The sequence below is a fragment of the Coregonus lavaretus genome (assembly GCF_964263955.1).
Source record: "Coregonus lavaretus genome assembly, chromosome: 12".
NCBI classification, from domain to species: Eukaryota; Metazoa; Chordata; class Actinopteri; order Salmoniformes; family Salmonidae; genus Coregonus; species Coregonus lavaretus.
In genome coordinates, this window is record NC_139999.1 from 58,256,534 (window position 1) to 58,266,472 (window position 9,939).

The window sequence follows — 9,939 nt, forward strand, 5'->3', positions numbered from 1 at the left end:
TTCAGGAACTATGATTTGACAGCAACTATAAAGATTAGCCTACCCTACATCATCACGCAAAACGCTAATAGTTTTTTGCTCCAAAGTGGGGATTGTGTCCCGCTTGTGCAACTGCAATATCCGTTACAACTGACAGACAGACAGAGAAGGTTGTAGCCTTCATAACATATACTGTATGTTTTGGAATGTTTGTTCATATCGCTGCAGGGTTTTTATTTCAGCTGTTCAGAAATATGAGGCGGAGACATAGGCTACAACATCATGGTTCAGAAGAGGGTGAGTAAAGAGGGAAACGTGAAGGGAGGGGGGAGTGTGAGCTGTAGCTACGTTAGAAAAACGAATGTGGGCGTAAAACAATACACGTGCAAAACGTGATCCGGATCCTTAGCTTTAAGAAAGAGGTTTCCGGAGGGGCGGGCGGGGCGGGCGGGGGCGTAAACTCTGTATCCGTAGCCACGGCCTAAAAAAGGGCTTCTATAAAAGGGACATTTCACTACAAAATGAAATACCATCATTAGGTTTGCTGACGACACCACGGTGGTTGGCCTGATCACCAATGACATTGAGACAGCCTATAGGGAGGAGGTCAGTGACCTGGCAGTGTGGTGCCAGGACAACAACCTCTCCCTCAACGTCACAAGACAAAGGAGCTGATCGTGGACTACAGGAAACAGAGGGAGTTTGCCCCCATCCACATCGACTGGGCTGTAGTGGAGCAGGTCGAGAGCTCCTCGGTGCACACATCACCAATGAATTATCATGGTCCACACACAACAATTTCTAATAACCTGTTTTTGCGTATAGATTGTGTGTAGATTGATGAGGGAAAGAAACTATCTATTCCATTTTAGAATAAGTCTGTAACGTAACAAAATGTGGAAAAGTCAAGGGGTCTGAATACTTTCCAAATGCACTGTACATTTTACGGACACAGTATATTTTGTTTTATTTAAATTTTTAGTCCCAGCGTTCAGCTCCATCTATCTCTGAACACCATCCAGTTTTGATTTCTATTTGCCATATTTTTCAGCTGTGCTGTGATGTTTCACAAAAGTTCTGAACCTTTCTATTCTCATAGTTTCTACAGATTGTAAATTAAAGATACCATTTTTTGCTAAGAGTATTATTATATTATTGATTGATTGACTATGACTTTTCAAATCACCCAGCAGTGCTATTTGCAGAGTTAGCTCCGGGTAAATGTTGCAATTCTTCAGCCATTCCTGAAACTGCGACCAAAAACAAGCTACATATGGACAGTACCAAAACAAATGATCTAAGGATCTCTTCGTAGCTAAATCTGCAGAGCTGGGATGGGTTTGTTTTAATTGACTGTGTTTTGTGTCTTAATGTGTATTTAAGCACATACAACAGGGAAGTATAGATTTGCATTTTTGATTTTATTTCACCTTTATTTAACCAGGTAAGCCAGTTGAGAACAAGTTCTCATTTACAACTGCGACCTGGCCAAGATAAAGCAAAGCAGTGCGGAAAAATAAAACAACAACACAGAGTAACATATGGAATAAACAAAACGTACAGTCAATAACACAATAGAAAATCAATATTCAGTGTGTGCAAATGTAGTAAGTTATGGATGTAAGGCAATAAATAGGCCATAGTGCAAAATAATTACAATTATAATTTAGTATTAATACTGGAGTGATAGATGTGCAGAAGATGATGTGCAAATAGAGATACTGGGGTGAGCAAAATAAATAACAATGTAAATAACAATATGGGGATGAGGTAGTTGGGTGGGCTAATTACAGATGGGCTGTGTACAGGTGCAGTGATCGGTAAGCTGCTCTGACAACTGATGCTTAAAGATAGTAAGGGAAATAAGTGTCTCCAGCTTCAGAGATTTTTGCAGTTCGTTCCAGTCATTGGCAGCAGAGAACTGGAAGGAATGGCGGCCAAAGGAGGTGTTGGCTTTGGGGATGACCAGTGAGATACAGTGGGGGGAAAAAGTATTTATTCAGCCACCAATTGTGCAAGTTCTCCCACTTAAAAAGATGAGAGAGGCCTGTAATTTTCACCATAGGTACACGTCAACTATGACAGACAAAATGAGTAGTTTTTTTCCTGAAAATCACATTGTAGGATTTTTTATGAATTTATTTGCAAATTATGGTGGAAAATAAGTATTTGGTCAATAATAAAAGTTTCTCAATACTTTGTTATATACCCTTTGTTGGCAATGACACAGGTCAAACGTTTTCTGTAAGTCTTCACAAGGTTTTCACACACTGTTGCTGGTATTTTGGCCCATTCCTCCATGCAGATCTCCTCTAGAGCAGTGATGTTTTGGGGCTGTCGCTGGGCAACACAGACTTTCAACTCCCTCCAAAGATTTTCTATGGGGTTGAGATATGGAGACTGGCTAGGCCACTCCAGGACCTTGAAATGCTTCTTACGAAGCCACTCCTTCGTTGCCCGGGCGGTGTGTTTGGGATCATTGTCATGCTGAAAGACCCAGCCACGTTTCATCTTCAATGCCCTTGCTGATGGAAGGAGGTTTTCACTCAAAATCTCACGATACATGGCCCCATTCATTCTTTCCTTTACACGGATCAGTCGTCCTGGTCCCTTTGCAGAAAAACAGCCCCAAAGCATGATGTTTCCACCCCCATGCTTCACAGTAGGTATGGTGTTCTTTGGATGCAACTCAGCATTCTTTGTCCTCCAAACACGACGAGTTGAGTTTTTACCAAAAAGTTATATTTTGGTTTCATCTGACCATATGACATTCTCCCAATCCTCTTCTGGATCATCCAAATGCACTCTAGCAAACTTCAGACGGGCCTGGACATGTACTGGCTTAAGCAGGGGGACACGTCTGGCACTGCATGATTTGAGTCCCTGGCGGCGTAGTGTGTTACTGATGGTAGGCTTTGTTACTTTGGTCCCAGCTCTCTGCAGGTCATTCACTAGGTCCCCCCGTGTGGTTCTGGGATTTTTGCTCACCGTTCTTGTGATCATTTTGACCCCACGGGGTGAGATCTTGTGTGGAGCCCCAGATCGAGGGAGATTATCAGTGGTCTTGTATGTCTTCCATTTCCTAATAATTGCTCCCACAGTTGATTTCTTCAAACCAAGCTGCTTACCTATTGCATATTCAGTCTTCCCAGCCTGGTGCAGGTCTACAATTTTGTTTCTGGTGTCCTTTGACAGCTCTTTGGTCTTGGCCATAGTGGAGTTTGGAGTGTGACTGTTTGAGGTTGTGGACAGGTGTCTTTTATACTGATAACAAGTTCAAACAGGTGCCATTAATACAGGTAACGAGTGGAGGACAGAGGAGCCTCTTAAAGAAGAAGTTACAGGTCTGTGAGAGCCAGAAATCTTGCTTGTTTGTAGGTGACCAAATACTTATTTTCCACCATAATTTGCAAATAAATTCGTTAAAAATCCTACAATTTGATTTTCTGGATTTTTTTTCTCAATTTGTCTGTCATAGTTGACGTGTACCTATGATGAAAATTACAGGCCTCTCTCATCTTTTTAAGTGGGAGAACTTGCACAATTGGTGGCTGACTAAATACTTTTTTTCCCCACTGTATACCTGCTGGAAGGCATACTACGGGTGGGTGTTGCTATTGTGACCAATGAGCTAAGATAAGGCGGGGATTTGCCTAGAAGGGATTTATAGATGACCTGGAGCCAGTGGGTTTGGCGACGAATATGTAGTGAGGGCCAGCCAACGAGAGCGTACAGGTCACAATGGTGGGTAGTATATGGGGCTTTGGTGGCAAAACGGATGGCACTGTGATAGACTACATCCAATTTGCTGATTAGAGTGTTGGAAGCTATTTTGTAAATGACATCGCCGAAGTCAAGGATCGGTAGAATAGACATAAATATAGACAATATACTGTACACATTGTTTTTGTATTTTGCTCATTTGTAAAAGAGACTTTCATCTCAATATGACTTCCCTGTTGAAATAAAGGTAAATAATAATAATAATAATAATAATAATAATAATAATAATAATAATAATATTAATAATAATGATAGAGTGCCCTTGCTTCGTTCATTCAAACACTCTTTTCCTTGCTACCCGTCAAAAATGTCCAGGTCATCAAACGCGTATGGAATTTTCCTTAGCACCAAACAACTAATCAAACATAGCCTCTGATGATACTGCTTAAGAAATACATCATACACATACAGTACTCATGTTGTGGTAAGAATTGACCACTGGGAGGCAGCATGCCGATGCAAATAAAATATTCAAGGATGTTTAGGGGCTACTTTGAGAGACTGTGCATAGCTGTGTGTGTGACCATTGCTCGGCAGAAAACTGCTTTAACCACCACAACCTCTATAACCCAGGGAATATGCAGAGTAGGAATACTTTGTATCCCAACACCTTTCTGTCTTAGGTTGAGGCATAAATATAAGTAACCCTCACTGTTGTACGGCATCCATATTCGGATGTCCCAATGATAAGTATTTTGAATCTCCATCTCTAAGGACTGGTTTCCCAGACTGAGATTAAGCCTAGTCCTGGACTAAAAAGCTATTTATATTTTCCATTGAGCATGTTTAATAGTCTAGAACTAGGCTTATTCTGGGTCCAGGAAACCGCACCTAAATCATATATAGGGTCCCTCGCTTTACCAGTTATGGATAGTGACTTTGTTGGTCTGATTGGAAATTACTAATTTCCTGTCCAACCAGCCCCAGGAAAGATAATTGCTTAAACAGTTTATCATCTGATCTCTGAGCCACAGTCCTGATTGGATAAGGGTCAATATCGACAGCAAAGAGTCACTAAGAAGTCACCAAAACAAAAGCTAAATTTGCTGGTTCTGGTGACCGACTGCTCTCAACAAGCTAGTTCTACTTTTAAGGCTTACAAAAAAGTTTGGTGTCGAAATATACTGTCTGTATAGAAACTGAAGGTAAAATAACGTAAGCTATATATATATAATTTATAAGGCATGTGTTAATGATTTGCTGAACATTTGTAAATCATTATTAAACACTGTATTATAATGTAGAATAACGGGTCATTACACTTCCAAATCAACGTTTGTGAGATGTTTTCAGACCCTTAAAGGTAATCTAATCAAGATGAATCCACGTTCCTTGACATTCTAGCTATATGCCTTCAATCAATTAAATTGTATTTGTCACATGCTTCATAAATAACAGGTGTAGACTAACAGTGAAATGCTTACTTACAGAACCTTCCCAACAATGCAGAGACAAAGAAAAAAGAAATAATATAAAAATAATAACACAATGAGTAATGATAACTTGGCTATATACACAGGGTACCAGCACTGAGTCGATGTGCAGGGGTACGAGGTAATTGAGGTAGATATGTACCTACCGGTAGGGGTAAAGTGACTAGGCAACAGGATAGATAATAAAAAGTAGCAGCAGCTTATGTGATGAGTCAAAAGAGTTAGTTGAAAAAGGGTCAATGCAGATAGTTAAATAGTTAACCAGCAGCTACCCGGACTAACTATTTAGCAGTCTTATGGCTTGGGGGTAGAAGCTGTTCAGTGTCCTGTTGGTTCCAGACTTGGTGCATCGGTACTGTGTGCTGTGCGGTAGCAGAGCGAACAGTTTATGACTTGGGTGGCTGGAGTCTTTGACAATTCTTAGGAACTTCATCTGACACCGCTTGGTATAGAGGTCCTGGATTGCAGGGAGCTCGGCTACCCTCTGTGCCGCCTTGCGGTCAGATGCCAAGCAGTTGCCATACCAAGCGGTGCTGCAGCCAGTCAAGATGCTTTCAATGGTGCAGCTGTATAACTTTTTGAGGATCTGAGGGCCCATGCTGAATCTTTTTAGCCTCCTGTGGGGGAAGAGGCATTGTCGTGCCTTTTTCACAACTGTGTTGGTGTGTGTGGACCATGATAATCATTAGTGATGTGGACAGAGGAACTTGAAGCTCTCGACCAGCTCCACTACAGCCCGTCGATGTGGATGGGGCCAACTCCCTCTGTTTCCTGTAGTCCACGATCAGCTCCTTTGTCTTGTGACGTTGAGGGAGAGGTTGTTGTCCTGGCACCACACTGCCAGGTCACTGACCACCTCCCTATAGGCTGTCTCATTGTCATTGGTGATCAGGCCAACCACCGTGGTGTCGTCAGCAAATCTAATGATGGTATTTCATTTTGTAGTGACATTTCCCTTTTATAGAAGCCCTTTTTTAGGCCGTGACTACGGATACAGAGTTTACGCCCCCACCTGCCCCTCCGGAAACCTCTTTCTTAAAGCTAAGGATCCGGATCACGTTTTGCACATGTGTTGTTTTACGCACACATTCATTTTTCTAACGTAGCTACAGCTCACACTCCCCCCTCCCTTCACGTTTCCCTCTTTACTCACCCTCTTCTGAACCATGATGATGTAACCTATGTCTCCGCCTCATATTTCTGAACAGCTGAAATAAAAACCCTGCAGCGATTTGAACTAACATTCCAAAACATACAGTATATTTTATGAAGGCTACAACCTTCTCTGTCTGTCTGTTGTAACGGATAATGCGGTTGCACAAGCAGGACACAATCCCTACACTTTGGAGCAAAAAAGCGTTTTGTGTGACGATGTAGGGTAGGCTAATCTTTATAGTTGCTGTCAAATCATAGTTCCTGAAAAAATACACCTGCTTGACTGCCTGTTTGCCTGCGTAGCTTAGCCAATGTTTGCAATGATGATGAAAAAATAACATTCAATCGCTAATTAGACTGTGTGTCTGTATCTTGCTGCGTTCCACCTCTGGGCAGCTGAACGTTCTAGTCAGCAGAGTGTGCATCCGGACCTGTAAAAAGAGTCTGACAATGGGCAAGTTAGTTTTGATTGCCCGGTGCCATAGTTCTGCCATATACAGTGCATTCGGAAAGTATTCAGACTTCATGACTTTTTCCACATTTTGTTACGTTTTGTTACAGCCTTATTCTAAAATGGATTAAAATGTTTTTTTCCCCCTCAATCTACACACAATACCCCATACAGCCTCGATTCTTATTGGGTATGACGCTACAAGCTTGGCACACCTGTATTTGGGGAGTTTCTCCCATTCTTCTCTGCAGATCCTCTCAAGCGCTGTCAGGTTGGATGGGGAGCGTCGCTGCACAGCTATTTTCAGGTCTCTCCAGAGATGTTCGATTGGGTACAAGTCTGGGCTCTGGCTGGGCCACTCAAGGACATTCAGAGACTTGTCCCGAAGGCACTCCTGCATTGTCTTGGCTGTGTGCTTACGGTTGTTGTCCTGTTGGAAGGTGAACCTTCGCCCGAATCTCTGTGTACTTTGCTCCGTTAATCTTTCCCTCGATCCTGACTAGTCTCCCAGTCCCTGCCGCTGAAAAACATCCCCACAGCATGATGCTGCCACCACCATGCTTCACCGTAGGGATGGTGCAAGGTTTCCTCCAGACGTGACGCTTGGCATTCAGGCCAAAGAGTACAATCTTGGTTTCATCAGAACAGAGAATCTTGTTTCATGGTCTGAGAATCCTTTAGGTGCCTTTCGGCAAACTCCAAGCGGGCTGTCATGTGCCTTTTTACTGAGGAGTGTTTTCCGTCTGGCCACTCTACCATAAAGAACTGATTGGAGGAGTGCTGCAAAGATGGTTGTCCTTCTGGAAGGTTCTCCCATCTCCACAGAGGAACTCTGGAGCTCTGTCAGAGTGACCATCGGGTTCTTGTTCACCTCACTGAGCAAGGCCCTTCTCCCCCGATTGCTCAGTTTGGCTGGGTGGCCAGCTCTAGGAAGAGTCTTGGTGGTTCCAAACTTCTTCCATTTAAGAATGATGGAGGCCACTGTGTTCTTGGGGACCTTCAATGCTGCAGACATTTTTTGGTAACCTTCCCCAGATCTGTGCCTCGACACAATCCTGTCTCGGAGCTCTATGGACCATGGCTTGGTTTCTGCTCTGACATGCACTGTCAACTGTGGGACCTTATATAGACAGGTGTGTGCCTTTCCAAATCATGTCCAATCAATTGCATTTACCACAGGTGGACTCCAATCAAGTTCTAGAGACATGTCAAGGATGATCAATGGAAACAGGATGCACCTGAGCTCAATTTCGAGTCTCATAGCAAAGGTTCTGAATACTTATGTAAATAATGTATTTCTGTTTTTTATTTGTAAAACATTTTCAAAAAACTAAACAAAAAAAATTAAGTGGCCTGAATACTTTCCAAATGCACTGTATGCTAACATCGTGGCGAGAGTAAATAGCTGGATGTAACTCAGCAGCTAAGAAGAACATGAAATCACTAGACTACCATTTGCTGTCGTGTTTATGTTTGCAATACTGACAACAAAGTTTGAATGAACATGTCGATAATGTATTTTGTGTAAAACGTAAAATAACATGAAATCACGCTTATGCTTACTGAGGCATGGAATGCAATAGTTCTAACAGTTTTGTGTACAACATGAAGTTTGTAGGCTACACCAGTGACCAGACAAAGGCGATCATGGAGGGGGGAGCGGAGGCGGAGCAATCAGCACAGCAGCTAAGTAGGCAGCGGAGTGGGCAGTGGCGATTTTAGCATGCAAATCTTGGTGGGGCAAAAAAATTTAACTATAAAAATATGCATGTCAGCAAAGCCACAACACAACACTACACAACACAACACAACACTAAACAATACATTAATTACACTATAACGGTGACAAACGGTGCCAACAAACTGTTAGGGCCTACATAAAGCTGTCTCAACAGCAGAGTCCCAACACCTTACCACTGCTACACTTGGCTATCTGCGGAACCTTGTCTGGCAGGGAAACAGTTCATTCAGCCTAATTTACTGCCTTAAAAAAAACATAGCAGAAATGGCTGACTTGTTTAAACAAATGTGGTTTCTACTGACATGTACAAACTATGGCATAAGGGGACGACGAGCAGATGAGAGGCAATCCGTAATTTCGATTAAGACATTAATGAGCGAGCTAGGACGGACGTAGTCAATATAACTATTTGTTCAGCACTTTTGAAATGTACAGCGACAGAATTTAGAACATTGGCTGTTCTTACACTATTCTCCCTGTACACCAAGTCAGAACCGTAGGATAAATAAAGGGGGCATATAAGTAAACAATGAAAGTTCTTACAATATTCGATGATGACATTTCTCTAAAACAGGCCATGTGCTACATGTGCACCACCAACAGCTAACAGCTTACTACACAACATATACTTAGTGTTACTTTCTTAGCTACAGTATACATATCTCCCTGGCATATTACATCATTTATGCAGCAGCATACAAGACATTTCTGGACTCACCTTGTTGTGCTGTGCTAATTTGAACAGGAAGGTGGCGCGGCAGTCCTTCGTGGGCATATTTTGTTATCAAACTTTGTCATCAAAGTCTGGCATTCTCTGGATTTATGGTGCTTTCAAGACATCTGGGAACTCTGAGAAAAACAAGGTTGAATCATGATGACGTCAGTGATCTTCAGGTCGGAGCTCTAGAAAGAGGCCTGAGTTCCCGACTTGCAATTCCGAGTTGGATGACCGTTCAAAACGTATTTTCCAAGTCGGAGCTCGTTTTTTTCAGAGTTCCCAGTTGTCTTGAACGCACTGTAGTCAGATTTCCGAGTTTGTATGTGGCTTTATTAACACAATGAGGATTTTTTTTTTTTTTTACATTACGGGTCACCACTCAGCTATGAAAAAAAAAATCATCCACATGCGCAGAAATATCCATATTCTTTACCTAGGCAAATTGGGATACAGAAACTCTGTATCAGCCACTGCCTTTTTTACACAATTGTATGATCTGAATGAAAATGTAGTACAAAGACGTAAAATTATGAACACAATTGATAACATAAACAGACATCAAAGCAAAACACTTTTGGTAACACGAAATGTATTATACCAGCCTTCCATGTGAGCTGTTAATGTCATATAATGACACATTTTTTATACTGTTGACATTAGCTTTTGACTACATGTGTTA